This window comes from Callospermophilus lateralis, unplaced genomic scaffold (assembly GCF_048772815.1).
Source record: "Callospermophilus lateralis isolate mCalLat2 unplaced genomic scaffold, mCalLat2.hap1 Scaffold_86, whole genome shotgun sequence".
NCBI lineage: Eukaryota > Metazoa > Chordata > Mammalia > Rodentia > Sciuridae > Callospermophilus > Callospermophilus lateralis.
The window spans coordinates 812,695-834,230 of record NW_027516693.1 but is presented as its reverse complement, the minus strand read 5'-3'; positions in this window follow the sequence as shown (position 1 = coordinate 834,230).

The following is a 21,536-nucleotide window of genomic DNA, read 5'->3' as shown; positions in this document are numbered from 1 at the left end:
TTAAGGAAACTATTGAGTAGATATGGATGTGGGGAGAGTTAGCTGGAAAGTATTAAGACACACATGAGGCTTCCTAGATTTTATAGAAATTTCACTTAGAAACTTTACCTTGATGGACATTATAATTTCAATTAATTGTCCTGACTTCTAAGAACACTTGTCTTCTCAAAGTCTTCTAAAGATAGAAAAATGAAGATAAAACAAGGTGCACCTCTTCCAGGCCTGTGAGCCACCAACCTCTGCTCTGTAGGTGCTATGCCAGTGAGCTGGTGGGCTAGGTTAATGCAAAAGCAGTAATTAATGATGAGAGCACAAGTGCACAAACGCACAAGCACACATATAAGCATGCACAAGCCAGCTTCTGTGTGTGCCCTGTGGCAGAATGAGGTACAGATAACAGCACGTACTACAGATAATTTGCATTCAGATACTCAGCAGACCTGCCACTTATTTTGCAGGGTAAGCTGATGACTGTTTACTCTAAGTATAATGACTCTGTTAGGAGTGACCTTTCCTGGTGATTTTCTAACCAATCAGTCTTAACCCTTTAATTAATTTCCTTAAGCAAAAGGGGTCCTCCCACCCCTTCTCCTTTAGCAATCACTCATTTCCCACCATACTCAACATTATTACTTCAGGAATTTTAATGACCAGACACCATTTATTTGAATCTTTCTTTCTGACATCTCAGCAACTGAATGCCCTGATTTATTGTGTGTGTGTTTGCAGACACACACACACACACACACACACACACACACACACACACATGTATGATGAGCAGATCCACCCTGGCAATTTTGTATGGTCATTTGTTTGTTATAGGGACCTTGCTGACTATTCCAAAATTCAGCAAAGAACAGCAACTTATGTGACAAAGTTTGATTTTCCATCTACTCAGGATACTAAAGGAAGAGAAGGAAAATGAACCAGAAAGCCTGCCGTGTAGCCTTTTTTGGGTGATCTGCTTTTCCAGAAGCTGATTAGGACTCTAATCTGTCTCAATGTGGCTTTATTATGAAAGAAAGAAATGAGACAGTGTCTTTTTTTAAATAAGAGATCACTTTTAATAGGGAAACTAAGCCATGTCTCTGTGGATCTCAGTTTTCTTTAATGGGCCATTTTACATCTTTTTATATCCTAATACCCCAGGTCTTTTTTCTTTCTTTTTTGCAATTTGAATTTTTCTATTAAATGCTAAAGGGAGACCTACATATACTGTGTAGTGGAAAGGAGATGGCAAAAGGGTGAATAACACACAATTTCTAAGGATTTAAGAAATCATTTGTCCTGGAAAAATCCATTCTCTTCTGATCTCCAAGTATAATCCCCTTCTAACTCCCTCCTCTAGAGCTAGGCAACCCTTAGACATGAAGCAATTCTTAACCACTGAAGCATATTCATAGGGACAAAGAAGGAGCCATTGATTTACTTCTGAGAGCCTGTGCCTTTCTCACGGATGCTTCCATGTGTCTTGCCTTCAGTATACATACCTAGAATACGTTAACTGGATGGAACTGTAATTCAACGTTTTGTTTTCTTCTATAAAATTGTAGATATATATGTATGTATTTGTAATCATATAGAAGACAGAACACAAACTAGAGTATAAGATCTTATCCACAGGTATAAATAGGCACAAACATAACTTGTTAATTCTGGAGTAAGAGAATGATTAATGGACTTCAGTGCACAGGCTCTGAACAGCTGAGAGGTCAGTCCTGGTTAGGACAGGATCACCCGCTTTTCTGTCCCCTATCCTCTCTCCCCTGTCTAAGTACTTAGGTCAGGAGAACCTGATTACAGCCTCAAGCCATTTGTTATTTTCCTATGTTCCACTGCTAGTAGCTGGATAGCTACACTGTTATGACTAACCTAGCTATTTGTCATTGTCTCGGGTATGTATGTGTGTATCTACCCTTGAGAAATTTTGGAGAACAAATGGCTATGGCTTGAGACCTTCAATCAAATATCATTTTGGTGCAGGGGGGGGCGTTATGGGGATTGAACTCAGGGGCACTCAACCACTGAGCCACATACCCATCCCTATTTTGTTTATTTTATTTAGAGATAGGGTTTCACTGAGTTGCTTAGTGCCTCACTGTTGCTGAGGCTGTCTTTGAACTCACAATCCTCCTGCCTCAGCCTTCCGAGGTGCTGGATTTGCAGGCATGTGCCAACACACTTGGACTAATATCATTTTAATACTACTAACATCCATTAATAATTCTTTTACTTCAGAGTAGCAGTTATATTTCTATTTAATATCTCTAGATGAAATTTTATACCCTAGTTTGTATTGTCTTTTTTTCAATGTTTTGTTGTATTTATTTGCACTAAATGAGATTTTCAAAGGTTGACCTTTTTTTATTTTATTTTTTTTATTGGTTGTTCAAAACCCTACAAAGCTCTTGACATATCATATTTCATACATTAGCATACATTAGCTTCAAGTGAGTTATGACTCCCCTTTTTATCCCAAGTACAGATTGCAGAATCACATGGGTTACACATCCACATTTTTACATAATGCCATACCAGTAACTGTTGTATTCTGCTACCTTTCCTATCCTCTACTATCCCCCCTCCCCTCCCCTCCCATCTTCTCTCTCTACCCCTTCTACTGTAATTCATTTCTCACCTTGTTTATTTTCCCATTTCCCCTCACAACCTCTTATATGTAATTTAGTATAACAATGAGGGTCTCCCTATGTTTCCATGCAATTCCCCTTTTCTCTCCCTTTAACTCCCACCTCACGTCTCTGTTTAATGTTAATCTTTTCTTCCTGCTCTTCCTCCCTGCTCTATTCTTAGTTGCTCTCATTATATCAAAAAAGACATTTGGTATTTGTTTTTTAGGGATTGACTAGCTTCACTAAGCATAATCTGCTCTAGTGCCATCCATTTCCCTGCAAATTCCATGATTTTGTCATTTTTTAGTGTTGCGTAATACTCCATGGTGTATAGATGCCACATTTTGTTAATCCATTTATCCATTGAAGGGCATCTGGGTTGGTTCCACAGTCTAGCTATTGTGAATTTTGCTGCTATGAATATCGATGTGGCAGGGTTGACCTTTTTCAAACAAAAAAAAAATGCAATTCCATGTGGTTTGATCTAATACTAATAAGAAATATTTAAAAAGTAACTTTATCATTGGCCAAGCGCTTTACACACATCTCATTTAATTCTCACAGCAACCCATCCAGAAAGTTAGTTACAATTTTTTCTTTTTACTTTTTTTAATCCCCATTTTTCAGATGATAGTTGTGATTCAGAAAACTTAAGGGAATAGCTCAGTATTGAATGAACTAGTAAGGAGGTAAACTCATTAAAACTCAATTCTTTCTGACTGTAGTCTTTGTATTCAAGACACAAATTACTTAAAAATCGCATATTTTAATGAGTGTATACTAGCACATTGTATGGACTTATTTAGTTTTTATTTTAATAATGTAATATTAATTATCTGCTTAAAAATACAGGTAAATTCTGTGTTTCCATTATGATGAAGAATGCTGTGATGAACATAACTCTCAAGATACAAATAACTGTGTAATTTAGCTCAGAGTAACTCTATGTGCTGCATCTATATCAACTCTTGTGTTCTTTATTGATAGATAATATTCACTATGAGCCTTGTGATTTACCAAATAGGAAATTATTATCTTCTTTGAAGACATGTTTTATTTCAAAGTGTTTTTCTTTTAGAATCATTTAAATAGCAGATCACTGATAATGTATTTATATAAAAGAATCACATATTTTTGAATATGGTATTTATGTAGAATTTTCCAGGGGTATTACAGAGAACCTAATAAAGCTGCAGCCACTGTTTACCATTCTGAAAATTTTAAAAAACAAAACATTGCATTTACTTCTGCACAGAATGTGCCTGCCCTTGGGCTGTAGTATTACCCCAAAATATGTAGGGCAATTTTCTAAATTTTCTGTTGCATTATTTTGCTTGAAAGGGAACTTTCATCATAAAATCACAGAAATCAATTTGAAACAATTATAACTAAAATACTGCATTAAAAAATTCACATTATGTAAATATAAAAGAAAAAGCTAATTGTCTGTACTGAAAATTTTCACTTCTCAAGAAGTTATTAAATGAAGGGAACAGAAAGGAGGGAATTTCCCACTTGGGGTTGGAGCAATATGGGTTGGCTTTGTCCTGGGGCCTAAAGGGATTACAATATCAGTAAGAAAGGTAGAGACCTTCAAGAAGTGTTGCTTATTAGTTTCTGTATTTCTTGGTAATATCATACTAAGCAGGGGTCCAGTGTAATTTGGTGTTAAATTTCTGCTGTAAGGATACAGTTAAGTGTGGTGGTGATGGTATCTCATCCAGGAGTCCAAAAGCATGGAGGGAGTGAGTACTCTGCCTTGTGAAACACTAATCATCCAGAGAGGGCAGCATGAATGATAGCCAGGGGTCTTTGTGAGAATTGGAGGCACTTCTCTGGACTGCAGCAGAGGGAACAAGATAGGGGGTGGGTCCTTTGTGCTTTGCAGAAAAAAAGACAGAGGACAATCATTTGTCCAGGATTATGAATCTTTGCCTGCTCCAAATTAGCAATACTGCCAAATTTAATATTTTAACTTGTAAGGACCAATGACTGCAAAATGATATTTTATTTCTTAAGATATGGTACATAACATATAAAATCATAGTTTAAAATAATTTGAAAGTTAGATGTTTTAGAAAGTTTATTTCTTTAGTATGAACACATTTTTGAGTGAGCAAAAGGATTCTCATATAGATCAGAATGGCTGAAACTTACTCAAAACAAAACAAAATACATGCAAAAATCTAGATAAGTATGAATGAATATGTTTAAATATTCCTGGGCAAAAATTTAACTGGAACTCCCAGAATTTCTGGGTACAACTGATTGTCTACCGCTTAGCTGACTTTAGTCAGGGTACATGGGACAGGGGAGGCATAATGCACAGTGTATATCATCTGAAACCTCCAAAGATGGTAGAGGGATAGGATAAAGAGTGTTAAATGGCTTTGGGAGACTGGTTGGCTGGGCTTGTGCTCAGTGGGCAACTGAGTCTTGAGTTAGATCAAGTGCCTAAAGAAGTTTATCAGTGGACAAAGGTAGGTTAGGGGATGCCCAGTGGGTCCTGTATGATCTCTAATAGAAAATTTTATGTTGATAACTTCAAACTGTGCTCTGTGCTTTTTAGTACAACTGTGATCATATTTAACTCCTGAGATTAAATGCATGTAAAATTAACTTTAATTAATATAGGTCATTTTCTTTTCAGAGAACATCTATTAAAAACAGATTTTTAAATGTGATTAGTATAAATGTCTTCTATTTCACTATAGTTACCTATGAGTCCAACACCTTAAGACATTTTGAAACTTAACTAATTTCAGAGTGTTGCCTTAACATGTTAACATGTTCTACATTTTCTTTTTTTTAAATATTTATTTTTCAGTTTTCAGTGGACACATCATCTTTATTTTATTTTTATGTGGTGTTGAGGATCAAACCCAGTGCTTCGCGCATGCCAGGCAAGCGCATTACCGCTTGAGCAACATCCCCAGCCCCTCTACATTTTTGTGAACACATGAGCTAGGGATGCTTTTTTCTCTATTCTTGGTATTTCCTTCCATGTGGATCAATGTTAACTAGTACAATTCATCTGAATAATCTTTCCCTCTTTATTCCTTCTGCCCCAAGGAGACAGAGAGACATCTGATTGGTAGGATTGAAGGAAAACCTAGTATGTTAACACAGTCCCTTTCTCCTCTATCAGGTATGATACAGGGAAACCTGCATTCCCTTTGTCTCTCTATGTCATTTTTCCCATAGACCTCACCTTGAAGGAGCAGGAGACACCATACCCAGGATTACTTGAGACGGAATAAATAAATTTACTGTTTCAAGTCGTTGTTGGAGGACCAGAAAGATCTTTCTTACTAAAAAGTCTGATACACTTCTACAACAATTTCATAGGATCACAATTTACAATAGCTAGACTGTGGAACCAGCCTAGATGCCCTTCAATATCTGAAATGTGTTCCTGGAAGTAACATAGAGTCTCATTAAAATATTTTATTCTAAAATATAGCAAAATATATGAACCATCAAACTAGTGTTGATAGGACCAACTCACTATTTAGAGCATATATTTCTTCACAAGATACATATTTTCTAGAAATCATTATGTTGGAAATAAATCTTTCTTAAAGTGTGGGCAAATAGTCGTTGAAAGTTCCATTATTATCATCAAAATCATTATTTCAAAATTTGCCTTAATAAATAATCCAAATCTTCTCATTTATGATTTCTTATATTATTGAAATGATACAGAAGATGGAATCAGAAAAATTTTGTAAAATAAATATGCATTAAAAAAACAAAAACAAAAAATAGCTATACACACATGTATACATATATATATATACACACATATGTGTATGTATGTATGTGTGTGTATATTTGTGTGTGTGTGTGTGTGTGTGTGTGTGTGTGTGTATATATATATATATATATATTTACTTATTTGAAGGCACATGAGCAAGAAATGAGTGATATTAAAGCCAAGATGAGGCTAGGGCTTCACAAGAAATTTGTTGATTTTTACTGCTTCTTTAGCAAATTAGGAAAGTACAGCAGTAGACTGATAGCTACTGGCTACAGGCAAATATCTTGTTGGTCTTCACATCCTATATTTAGACTAACTATGTGATATAAATTTGGTTTTGTATTACTAAAGATTTTCCAGCAATTTTTTCAATATCTCAAAACTGTCATTTATTCAGTTATATAAATGCAGAGTTAGAACTACTTGTACTGGCACAAAAAAAAATCTATCTATGGGTTTTCCACCTGAATTCCATAAATGAAAATCTTTTCCCCCCCATTCCAGGGTTCCAAATTGTGAATTGGTTGTAACTCTGTGTCATCATTCCCATATCTTAGTTGATTGGTTGGGAAACTAAAAAACTATAATATGACTGATAATCTGTTCTAGAATAAACTAAACCTAACATGAGGTTACATATGTTATTTATTTCTTTAGAATGTCATTAGTTGTTTTTTTTCAGTGTGAACATGTCAATTACCAAATTATCATTGAGGCCTTGTACCTCCATGTAGTAATGAAGCAAGTGTTTGAGGCTCTAAAATGATGCTCCCCATGGCACAATTTCATCTGCTCAGGTATTATTTTTTCTTACAACAAGAACCTTTCATTTGCATGGACCTCAGTGAAAGAGAAATGGCCCTGTGAGCTCCTTCCTGATGAATGAATTCTGAACAAGAATGACAATTATCCCACATTCATAGAATAGAATGAGAAATTCATATCATTTCCAAGTGTCTTCACACTTTCATAGAAAATTGGTGAGCTCTGAGGTTCAGTATGCAAAGCAGTCTTGAAACTGCAGCTCCTCCCTCCCAGGAACTGCATTTTTCTCTCAGTCTGAGTGAACATTTAGAAATCTGTGACACAATGCACAATGATACTGGCCACATGTGTGCAAACAAGTGTCTCATTGAAAGCAAGGAAGCACATTGTTTTATAGGTTCCTTAGAACCTTAAAACTATGGCTGCCTCCGTGCATACTCATGCACACAGTGGTATTTCAGTACTGCTGGCATATCTAGCAAACAAAATATGGTTCAAATGGCTTAACAATCCTAGAAACGGAAGGCTCCAGTTTAATGAGGTCTCCTCTGCTTGAAATTAAAGTGGAAAGAGTTTTACAGAGAACAGTATTCAATAACAAAATATTAAATGATAAACACAGATTGCTTAAAATCAGACGGGCCATTTTAAGAAAAACATTTTAGCTCATCATGATATGTAGCACCTTATTTAAATTAGGAGGTGTTAATTCGTAGCTTGAATAATATATTAATATAATATGTAAAGTGAATGGCATTGTTAATCACAGTCACGCCTAGAACGACTTTGCTTCTGTGCACTGAATGTTAATTTTGCAAAACATTAATTTCAAAGATTTTTGCAGCAGTGCTTTTGTAATTAAATATTAATGTCACATGTTATTGCAGTAGCATGTTTATGAAAGCCGGCAACACTTCAAGTCAACTCATTTGTTTTTATATTTATTCTTGTACATCTGCAATCCCTTCCATTTCACAATTTCAAAGTGAAGGCCATTTTGAATAGTCAATATGTGAACATTTTTCATTGTAAGCGTTTTTTTTAACATCCAACAGGGTAAATATTTAATGTTGTGTTTTTAGCTGGTATAATTTTTCAGAATATTGGCTATAACTTTTAACAACTCAAAGGTACCTAAACAGTCTCAGTTTTGGCTTAAGTGATCTGAAAATAAAGTAGCAATAAATATGATGAAGCTGTGTAAAAATATTTAAGAATTAGAGGTGTTATGTGAAAGTTTGAAATTAGAATTACAATTCTATGCACAAGATATCTTAGCACTTACTTATTTTAATATATTTTTTATTTTGGCGCTGTATTATCTCAAGAAATTTAAAAGATGGAATTGACTTTTGGTTAACTTTTTCTAAGTTCCATAACTAGACAAAGAATAGAAAAATTTAACCTGTTACTTATTACATGATTTGAAGTTACACATTTGTTTTAAAATATAATCGCCATCTTACTCCAAGTTTATACTCCTTTTATTTTACTATATTTGGTTAGATCAAATCACTACAGCTGGTGATTTTGTACAGATGCACCCTGTTTATTAATTACTTTTAGCTTAAAAATTAAGTCATTTCCATTTGTGAACCTAGATAACAAGAAATGCAATTCTAGGCATTATAGTTCAAAAATATTATTTTATGCATCTAGCAAAGTTGTCTTCTACAATGAAATCCCTTTTAAAAAATTACATTTTTTAAAAAAATATTATGGAATGAATTATCCATATTACCAAAAAAATCTAGGAAAAATCAAGATATATTATGTTTGGTTATGGGCACATTTAACAGTTAAAAATTCTGTGAGCACCTGATGTTGCATGTTAACAGCTAATGCTATTTGACAGTGATGAAATTAAAGGATGAAGAAGAGATACAAACTACATTTTACAAGCATGATGGGTCTCCAACAATGCCATTTGAATATTATTTGTCACTATTTAAAATGAACCTTTCCCCTTTAAGCTATGCCATTATGCTCATTTGTCCTGTCACCACTGACAGGCTATATGACTCACACACAAAAATGGTCATTAGGTACTGCATCTTCATCTTATTTAAAAAAAAAGAAAGAAAGAAGGAAAGAAAGCATTTTGATGCTTCTAAAAGCCTGTAATTATTTTCATCCGAAGAGATAGTGTTGCTCGGAAGGTAATTTAATAACCTTTTGCATGTACCTGGGGAATGCCTCTCCAGGGAACCAAGGTGCCGACATGCCATTCAGTCGTCAAAACATGACCTTTAATGGTTGCTTGGAGAGAAGTTAGTGTGGAATGTTGTACACAGTTCAATGCTAATTCTGCTTTCTAATATATGCAAAATTTAGTTTTTGAGCAATGATCTTTGTAAGATGAATTAATATAGGTATTGCTCCAGGAAACAAAAGAAATTGCAATGTGAAAGTCTCCACCCCACCACCACACATAATCTTTTATACTTCAGTTTGAAGTAGCTAACAACTTGCACAATCTTTATAAAAAATAGTGCAAAATACTCCAGAAGTCTTTGCTTCCTTTCCTCCTTTGAGTTGGTTGATGAATTCTATTCTATATACTATGGAAATGTAAAACAGGATTAAAGGGATTTCTTTGATAAGTTTATTTTCTCAAATAAGACTTGGCCCCAACTCTGTGAACAAGAAAAAGCAATGCTTACCTTTCATATACCCTCTCTGTTTTATAACACAATGTATGTAGCTCGTTGAAATTACTAATGCAGTTACTGAATTAGATTTTTAAAATCCTTCATGGATTTTCAATGTGAAAATATGGCATTTTGAATACTCGCATAGACAAAAAAGAGGCACAGGCTGTTTCCTGTAACAACCAGGTTCAGAAACTCCTCATTTTGGTAGTCTGATATTAGATCCCACCTTAGTTAGAAATGCTAGGATTTCAACTCCTACCACTGACATGCCATCCGTCAATTTATTAGCATGCTGGTGCAGTAAGCCACTGAACAGGCTATATCAATTCGTTTAGTTTTTTTCTTTAAAATGTCTGTAAACCTCAGCTCTGCTCTCTCAACCGGTCAGCATTAAAGATTTATGTTGCACTTTTTTTCATTGCCACACCTGAATATGGATTACTTAAATGGGCTGTAAATAATTCATATCTGGGAATAAGTTTCCATTACTGATCAATGTTGTAATTTAATATACTGTATTATGGGTTATACAATTTTAGATTGTTTTCTGTGTGCATTCTGCAGTCAGGCAGACAACAGTTTAAGTAAAAAGGGTGAGGTGTTTGTTCAGCTTATTTTCACGTTCACTCTTTGTGCTCAAATCAGCAACAGGGCTAAAGGAAGCAGAAACCTACTTTCAACTGCATGTTTTTCTGCTATTTATGGAAATCCTTTTTTTTTTGAAGCACTTGACCTAAAACAAAGTATGAAAATATGTAATAGCATATTATTGATAAATTTGAGAAAGAAATAAAATGTGTTAATGTCAGTGACTCAAAATCTTGGTTCTTGAGAATCAAAGTATAATCTTGATTCTTGAACCCAAAGGTTAACTTTCCTGTTCAATGCTTGATTATTCTATGCATAAAATGCCCATAATAAAATCATAATTTATTTGACAGTTAGGTTTGAACGAGGCTACTGGATCAAATACGCAAAAGCTATTTTTAAAGCATAGGCAAGTGTTTACTCTTAAAAGAGCTTTAAACAATTTAAGATTAAGTTGAGTATAGTAAAAATTAATAATAGATTAATACATGAAAATCTATGAAGACACATAAGATAATGATTTAAAAAGGAATAATTTAAAGAGATGAATTAAAAAGTCGAATCAGAAAAGAAGGCCAGCATAAACTAGGGAAAAACATGCTGTGAATGAAGTCTGTTAGATCTTGAAATAGGAGAACTGCTAAATAATGCATAGTTTTATTTTTCTATCATTTGCATAAACCTTAAGAGAGTATTTATTTGTGTAAAACTTGATGTATCCAGTAAGGAGAATGAAAAAAATGGCATTCATTTTGTTTTCATTTTAGTATTTAGGAAAAATATTCTGTTACATATTGACTATTTAGACCTAATCATCTGACTGAATGTGCTGTGTGCCTTGAGCCAGGTTGGAAAGGGCTGGCTGGAGAACAATGCCCTGGTCTTGCTGCAGGCGATGCAGGTTGGCCCATGCTCTGCTGGGGAGCAGATGGTGAGCCAATGCTTGTAGTCACACTTACCTTCCTTGCTAAATCCATCATCCCTCACTGGACACGGAGCCAAGGAAGGCTTTGGAGGCAGAAAGGAGGTTACAATCTGGACTTGGGTAGTGACTGACAGAACTGAGAAAACAGCTCAGAAATTTTAAATGCTTAACAAGTTATCTGTCTTGTCCCTAAGCCAGTGCATCATTTTTAAAAGTAAGACATGATTGAAAATGTGTATGCCATCTAAATACAAAAATCTTCAAAAATCACAAAAACCAATAATTAAAAGCCACATTTAATGTGACATTATGCAAAAATACATTTAAAATGAACTGTATTTTGTGATTGAAAGGAAATACATTGAGTAAAAAATAAAAAAGAGGAAACATTTATTTTAAAGAAAAAAAGCAATTTATTTTCTTTATAAATCTGGACCTTATAGAAGGAAAACATTCCATACATGCCTATAAATATGAAATATTTTCCTTCTATAAGAAAATACATAGCTATGCAACATGATATCGAAACTAACATAGACTTCTCTATGAGTTATCTTTTCAAAAAATTAAATGATTAGTTAATTTTCATATATATAACGCTTATGTATGTATATGTATGTTTTTACATGTGTGAATGGGGTTCATCATCAACACAGACATTATAAATCAGAAATACAAAATAAAAATATTGAGTGGGTAGCCAAATTCTAATCATTTGTAATAAAAGTGATAGTAAGTGCCATCTGTTTAATGTAAAAAAAATGATAAAATGCATACATATCTCGTAAACTAAAACCATGGAGTGTTCATATAAAACAAAATATGCATAAAATGTCAACATATTCCATTAGGACAGGATTGACTTAAATTTTATACAATAATATATAAGAAAAAGCTAACTCTTCTAATTACAAGTTGTGCATAACAGTGGCTTATTTTAAATAGGTTTTAGTCTACCTAGTGGGTATTAGAAAAATCCCTTGGTTTTTTCCTCTGTATTTTCAATCATTCCTCATTATCTTGGACATCATCCTTACTAAACATTCTTAGGTATCCTTGCAGTAAAATTCATTGATGAGCATATATTTTTAGCTTTCATCAGTTCACTGCAACATCTATATTTTGATCCCTTGACAAAGGGCTACTCGTACTCTGTGTATATGTGAATAACTTGAGCTTCCCATTCAGGGACCATCATCAGATCCTTTCCTCACTCTCTTTTTATTTCCTTTTTCCATTGCCTCTCTTTATATAAAAAGTACTTATTTCGTCTTTACTTAAACTTGGAACATTCTTTTAATTTCTTCTCTTTGTGAACCTCCTTCAGAATTCATTTCTTGCCAGTACCTACATCACTCAGTATGTCCTTTCCTGATAATACTGTTTTCTTCAGAAACTCATATGAAGAAATAAGAATGTAGAAGCTTTATTATCTGCCCCATCTTGTAATTCAAGAATGTGCTTGATAGGAGACATGTGTAGGTCAGTATTTATAAAAGGACATATGAGAGCAAAAATAATTATTATAATACATTTTGGAAATATTAAGTGTAGTTTTTTCACACAATAATGTGCTTGATATTTGTAATGATTATCTTATCATTGCTGCATCAGAAAAAAATAAACTCTAAATATAATAATATTTACAAGGTTTTTTAATTATCAGCAGGAAACTTTACTATAAAAAGTCATAAAAAGATTTAAAGTAGTTTCACTTCATCCCTTTACCAAAAATGATGTACCTTATGATATTTGCACTTATTTAATTTTTGTTTTGATTGATGGATACTTTCATGGACTTTTAAACAAGTCGAGTTAATGTAATTAAAGGTTGATTTAATGTTAATGTTCTGTTCTTGGATGAGAACACAAAGGAAGTAAACTTTAAAGGTTATTTTTAACAATGCAAATTTCCTATAAAATCATATTTATGTTAATATCAAAGACTGAGCTAGGACATTATGAGTGTCAACAATTGAAAATCAAAAATGAACAAAAGATATAAAATATTTTACTAAGAGATAAAAACAATATAAATTTGTCTTTAGTATAAGACATAGCCTCTTCATTTCAGATGTGTGATGGGGGTAAAGGTACTGGGGATTGAGCCCAAGGATGCTGTACCACTGAGCTATATTCCCAACCCCTTTTATATTTTTATTTTGAGTCAGGGTCTCTTTAAGTTACCTAGGCTGTCCATGAACTTTCTAGCCTCCTCCAACTTCCTGAGTGCCTGGGATTACATGTGTGTACCACTATGCTAGGCTCAATTTAATATTTTTAAGTAAGGACATTGGTCTTGAAAACCAGGGTTTGCATTCCAACTCTGCCACTGTAAAAATATAAAAAGCATTTACATCTTTGGGCCTCAGTTTCCTATCTATATAATTACAGCATTTCTCTAATGATTTCTAGTATTTTGATCCTCTACAAAATAGTCTGTGGCAATATGAAGTTGAAAAGACAAAGTACAGAGATAAATAAGTAATTAAGTACCAATAAATAGCACTATACAGGTGATGTCTCTAGGCAACACATGATTATGATTAATTACCAAATAAGTAGTTCAAGCAATATTGAAGTCAGTTAACTAAATGATAATTTATATGGTACTTAGTGTTTTGTATTTTAAATTTCTCATTGCATAATTTTTGATACATAATTTGGAACACATTTTCTACAACTGAATAGGAAATTAATAATGGAAAATGTTTCAAATATAGTTCTCCAGGCAAAATTTTGTAATATTCCCATTTATTAGAACATTTCCACAAGAAATGCCATTGCTGTATAAGTTACTCATTCTGGGTGAATCCAAGGTCCCAGAATTACAGCAAAAATAGCTTTATCCATGGACACGAGGGAACAAATGAGTAGCCGAAGTGAGCTAACACAAGCAAAAAAATGTGTGTTGATGACTAGCCGAAGTGAGCTAACACAAGCAAAAAAAATGTGTACTGAAGAATGAATTAGAAATCCAATTTATCAAAATTCTTGGAGGTGGCTTCTGGTCTCTAGTGAATCTTCAGTACTTTGATGTGCCACCTATTAAGCATTAGAGTGGCATATGCCAATTATTGTGTAGTATATAAAGCCTCCAAATAATTATTATCCTAACCATCAACATATCACAAACATTATTAATTAAGAGAGACCTCTGATTTCCTTAAAAGGAAATGGCACTCTTATGGCAAATGACCTATTATAGAATTGGAAATGACTATGTTGTCAGAAGTTGCAACTCTTGGATGAAGCATAAAGCAGAGATCTTGATGTTAATGGTCATGGAAGATTCTGTGTTGCCATCTGTCGGAAATTATTTACCAGTTTTTGCTGACCAAATTCCAAAGTAAGAAGCCCAATTTACTGGCTCAAATTTATTCTCAATCTTAATTATAAATATTGTCCGTCTTTAGTATTTTAGAACTATTATAAGATATATAGACTCTGACGGACTTAAGTAGAATTTTTTTAAGCACCTTATTTTCTTTAGGTACTCATCATTGCCTGATTGAATTTGTCCACAGGTTTCTAAAGAATATTTATATCAACCCTCTTGGCCCACTCCTAGCCACCCTCCTGGGGTCAGCTGTCAAGGATATTCTTCTAATTTTACAAATTTTGTTCCTCATTGTTTGCTTTTATAATTTCTCTATAACCCTCCATAGCCTTGAGAAATCTTTGTGATCATTTTAAAGCTCCCTGTGAACTTGTCTCTGCTCATCTCTAGTCTTTACTCTGATGCCCAGTTTAAGTTCTATCTATCCTAGCAGCATACCTACCTGCACATTACTGAACTTTGAGGTTTCTTTCTTTGTGGCTTTTTCACAAACTACTATGTTTGCCTGCAATGCTCTTCTACCTAGCTACACTTCCTAATTATTTTCCCTTCAAACTCTTTCTTACCTTGCCTTTAGGTAATATATCCCCTAAAAGCCATTCCCAATCACTCCCCTCAGCCCCCAAGTCCTGGTGGACATGTTCTTCTTATATGCTTTTGTAATCCTTTGAGCTATCATAATTATACTTCAGAATGAAACAGTTTCCTTACCTTTCATGCAGGAATATGAATGCTCAGTTCATGGGCAAAGTTGCATTTCCCTTTTCTACTTCTAAGTTCTAGGCTTATGTGTGACAAAGCACATTTTTTTCAAGTTGACCACTTCCTACCTGATTTCTTTGGTATCATGATCTTAGGGATGTTCCCTTTATCTCTTTGAGCTTTCTGCCTCGTCCTTTCCACTTCTGATTTGTCAATTTCCCAGGGGTCAATCATCAACCCTATCATTTTCTTAATATCTTCAATAACCTAGATGATTCTATTCAAGAATATGTCTTCAAACTATCCAGATATTATCTACATTTTAATCTTCAGGACTGTATATCCAACTGTCTCTTCAATGTCTGTATTTGAATATTTAATACTCATGTTAAACTAATGAGATCACACAAGAATACCTGTTTTTATCCCCACTGAAAATCGGTTTCTCACTTCTTCTTTCCCATCATAATTAACGAATTTCCTCAGCCACTTGGTTGCTCAAAGTACACTCTAGGATTTATTCTTCACTCTATCTAAATCTAACCTGAGCTAAACAATCACTAGGACTTCTCAGCCTTATCTCAAAGCATCCAGAAGGCATCTACTCTGTTGATATCCATTAAGCCATCTTGATCCCAGTAACCATTTGGGATTATCTTCTTCATTATCATACTTCTGTTCTAGCCCTCCTATCATACATCCTGCAATAGCAGTCATGACAATCTTTGAAATGGTAAAATGAACCCAAACCATTTACCTGTTCAAATCCATACATTAATTTTCATGCTATTGACAATAAAATTGTAATACCTAATCCTGTTTTATCAATCCCTTCTAAACATTCTAGCCCCATTCCATCCTTGTACCCCTGTTTTCACTTTGCTCCAGTTTCACTGTTCTTTCATTTTTTTAACATGTTAACTCAGTTTTGTTCTTTGGATCAACTATTTGTTCTGGTGACTCAGCTATTTTCTCTGAGTCTAGGAAGTTTTTATTTCTGATCTTTATACAGTTTTCTTCTTTCTCTCATTTAAATTTTACGTACATACGAAGACTTTCTTAACTGACATTTCAAAAAGTAGACAATTTCTATCACAGCAATCTGTATAACACCTATTATGATCACATATTTCTGTTTATAATCAGTATCATTTAATTTTATTTTCCTGAATAATGCCTACTACTTTAATATTCTGCATAATACCTATATCATTTTCATATATTTCTGTTTATTAATCAACATTTTTTATTTATCTTCTTCAAACCTGTAAAAATGCTAACTTCATAACACCATGGGCCTTGCCTGTCTTATCCATTGTAGTATTTCCAGCACCTAGAACTGGGTCCCAATCAGTATAAACTCAATAAATACTTGCCAAATAAGTAAATTTTATTGAATGGAACAGGGAATCCACTTTGAATGAGTGAAATTTAGAACATCATAAGAGGCTTATTTAACTCAAAGTTTGGTGAGGGTCCTCTCAGCTGCATCCATGTCATGGTAAATGATAATGGTAGGAACATACGTGCAAGGAAGCAGTTACATCTTGAAAGAGAGCTAGAAAAAGACTACGGTTCCACAGTCCCTTCTGGCAGAATGTCCCTAGTGACTGGAATACCCCCCATGAGGCTATACCTCTTAAAGTAACATCACCTCCTGGTACCACCAGCCTGAGGACCAACACTTCAAATCATAAGCCTCTGGCAGAGATCAAACAACATCCAAACCATACCACATCGGTTACTCTAAATTGCTTTATGTATACAAATGGGAATAATCATAAACACCTTTTAAATAGCTTATTTGGTAGAGTCACAACACAAGTAATTTTTGCTTTAATTGACAAATGTTTTAAGAATCAATGACAGAAGATGTATAAAACACCAGGTATATATTAAAGATTTAAAAAGTGTTGGTGCCTTCTTTGTATTTTCTAATGCTTTCTATCACCAAATTCTTTATTCCACATATCCACCTGAGTAACATTTAGTCATCTTTGAATATACAAGTTAGTATTTCTGTATTTCTAAAGTATTTTTTGAATGATCAGTTGAATGGAATGCTTATTGCCACTAATGTCCCCTTTTTACAAATTATATAAGTATTTTATTGAAAACTCTTTGATGTTAGTTTTCCTCTCCATCATAATTACTTTAACACAAATATTTATTATTTCCTTGTTATATTGAAAGTTTTGCTATGGATTAGATTTTAAATGTCACCCAAAAGCTTGAGTGTGATGCTCTAGGGAGGTGTTAGAACCTTTAAGAGGTGGGGCCTAGTGAGAGGCAATTATGTCACTGAGGGTGTGCCCTTGAGAGGGATATTGGATCTCTAGCCCTTTCTTCTTTACCATGTGCTCACTGCTATGACATGCTGTCTTATCATAGCCCCCCAAACAATAGTGCCAACAGATAATGGGCTGGCCTCCAAAATAAAACTTGTCTCTTTATAGTTATATTTGAGTTGAGTATAGTTATTGAGTTGATTGTATAAGTTGATTAGTTCTGATATTTGTTGCAGTAACATAAAGTTTACTAACACAAATTACAGTTCCAATTTTATATCCTCACATTATCTAATATATCATTTTTTTTTCAAATAACAGATTCTATATATACACATGTTGGATCATTCCTTTGAATGGTTCTTTTGTGTTAAGCTACTGTAAAGCAATTTAGATTGAGGAAAATCTTTTAAATTACTTCTAGTAGTTTACCTAATTTAGACTTTGTTATTAATAACTAGATAGTACAGTAACAAAATATGAACCTTCTTCATTCCTATTTAGCAAATTAATATCATTCGATCTGCCTATAACCTAAGGTCCCTTTATTCATATATATATATGATTTGATCTTATTCAGTTGCTTTTAAACATATGTAATGGAAAACAAGATCACAAATCCTCAAGACCTCCAATGTGCACTTTTGATGAAGGCTGTATAAGTAAATTAAATAATGTTTCACTTTTAGGTCAAAGGTACAATGTTGGCTAATGAACAAAATACCAGAGAGTATGTATTTAAGCACCATGTTGACATGTTTTGAGTGAATTTTCTGTAGGAAATTTGATTGGGTTCCAGAATAATGCTTAAAAATGAAGGTCATACCTTTCATATTATTACTTAAAAATTCCTTTAATAGACTTATGGAAAATTGTTGCAAATAAACTTAGAATTGAAATAAAATCACACACAAGAAATCCACTGAATCCTCAAAACTTAAAATCTAATTTAGAAAACAAATTCTTAAAATAATTCCAGATGAAAAAAATTCCAATCATATAATTATTTATTCCTTTATAAATTTAAAATAAAATATATAAAGGGTGGCCTAAATATTTCTCTGTCTTTGACAAAATCTTTTAATTGGACTCTGCTGCCTAGTGTTTATAGGTTTCCTCTTAAAGGTATTTTTCAAAGTACCGTGTATGGTCTTAATGTAATTGGCAGGTTCATGGCACTGACAATCATCTCTAAAAATGCTTCTTGTAGCCAAGTTGCAGTAGTAATATTGTTTAGACTTATCTTTTGTTTTAAATGGAATAAAACATGAAGAAAGGAACAATTGCTTCAATTGATTAGGCACTCTATACAATTTTAATTTCCTTCAATGTTTCCATCTCCTGGGAAATGTATAACAGTGCTTGCCACATTAGCTTCTCCACTATTTGTGGACACTGAGGCAGAAAAAAAATTAATTTTGTTTTATCAGTTTCTCTACCTTTACTTTCAGTAAATTACCTCTTCCATCCCTTTGAGAGTCTGACCCTGTGCCCTTTCTACTGTTGAAAAATGTTGTCTTATTTATCTTTATCATCTCACACTTTTCCCTTTATTTGCCATCTTTCCTTTCTTATCTTTTTATTCTCCCTTGACTTCATTTTACAATTTCCACATCCTGTTTTGAATCTTGTGCAACCCACCCTGCATATTGTTCTTCCTTATTCCTGATTATTTTTGCATTTTCTTGTTCATCCTAATTGGCTCCATTTTTATTTCCAGTATATTTATTACTAAATGACATTCATTGCCTTTGGGCATACATTAATTTATCTTTCAGGATTTTTCATTTTCTCTGTGTCTTTTCTTTATATATTTCTTTTTGCAACCTCACTTTTCTCATATATGTTGGTGTATTATTTTGTTGTTGCTTTTTTAATATGCCTTCATATCTGTAATTCATGCTTCATGTATTATTAGGAGGGTTTATAAAATAAACCACTGTATGTTTGTCACAAACAGCATTAACTTGGATCATCTAAACATAGGTTTGGATTCACTGTGCTGCAATTTGCCAGTCACCTTCTTTACGGCCATATTATAAGGCTCAATTAAATAAATAATTAGAAGATAATTTTGCAAATTGAAAGGACCACATATATTTTAATTTATGGGCCTGAGGTCAGGAAGGGGAATTCATTGAAAGGTGAATAAACAAAATGCAAACATTCCAAGAGAGATATGTTTAGATTGTTTAAGGTTTTTTAACTGATAAAGTGACATATACATGCTAGCACTATGTATCTTCAGAATTTTTATTCCTTCTTGCATTTAAAACTAGACACACATACTTTAAGGAAAATCCTTGGAAAGCATAAAATTGAGGTAAATAAAAAATACAAAATAAATTGCAGTGCATTATGAAAAATAGTGTAAGTTAAATAAAGATGTACTTAGTGTATCATTGATGCAAAGAGGAAGATTTCTAGGGCAAATGACATCTCAGCTGAGTATTAAATAATCATGTACATATTGCCCCTTGGAGATAAGGGGAAGAAGTGTTCAGAGACATTGTCCCCTATTATAATTGAAGGATAGGATTCATCAGGAAAAGTGGAAGAAAGTGGAATTTCAAAATATGTGTATATTTTACTAAGAAATTTAGAACTTTCTGTGATTCCATCACAATCACTGGAGATGTTAACCCAAGAAGGAACAAGATTGATAATTCCATAGATTAGACGAAATGAGGATGCAAACGATGACAGTCACTGGAGGAACAATTAGAAGATATATGACAATCATTTGAAGACTTCAATCAAGAGAATTTCAGTACACTTAGCTGTGGATGTAGAAGAAAGCAGTTGATAAGAATGTCAAAAGCCATTTTTCCATAGAATTCAGGACCACTTATTTAATTTAAATTAGAAAATAGAGCTTTGAAACAGCTGTCCAGTAAACCCCTATTTCATCCAGATACAATCTCCAGTTTACATTGACTGTTTAGTTTACTTTGCCGCAGTCTCTGGCTGGGCACAAATCACGAGTCTCCACACAGCTTGTAGATTCAAACAGCAATTCTTTATTCCCGAACTCACACCGGCCGTCTACAAACACGTTCTGGGGGAATCCACCTTCTCTGCCCAAACCACTCTCTGCCCAAATCCACCCACATGGGCTTCTGTCTCCCAAATATATTGTCTTAATCCCTAAGAACTCAAGAGGAACTCAGCAGCAGGATATGCCCTATTCTAAAGGGGGAACACCCTATTCTCCTATTATGCTAAACAGCCCTATTCTAAAGGGGGAACACCCTAATCTCTTATTATGCTAAACAGCCCTATTCTAAAGGGGGAACACCCTAAACACGGATCCGCCCTGGTCCTTGAGCAAGGTCACCTTACATGCAATGTCCTGCAAAATGTCCTATTTCCATGAGTCCTTCCACTAAAGAAACATGGGGGTACAATGGCAAGGAAATTGTCATACCTACTTGGCTGATGGCTCCCAGCATTACTTCACTACAACTTTATAACAGTGGTTAACTAATCATGATAATTAGTTGGATAAATTAAATGTATACTCAATGAAAAACATAAAATAGCTAATATTTAAATAATACTTTATTCTATAAATAAATAGGGACACATCCAGACTTTCTAACACTCAACAAGGGAACCCCCCCCCCCCAAAAAAAAAAAAAACAATAAAAAGAAATTGCATAGATACTCATGCAAAATGAACAACGATGGTAGTAAATTCTAAAAATGGCAGAATTTGGTCCTAAATCAAATGCAATTTCCACATTTGCATACTATGTAGGAAAGCATCTTATAACTATGTTCATAGTATATTGTTTAGCTCATTTGCATAATCTAATTCAGTGATACTTATGCTCTTCAAATAGTATTCACTGATCATATTTTATATCTTCTTTATCCTA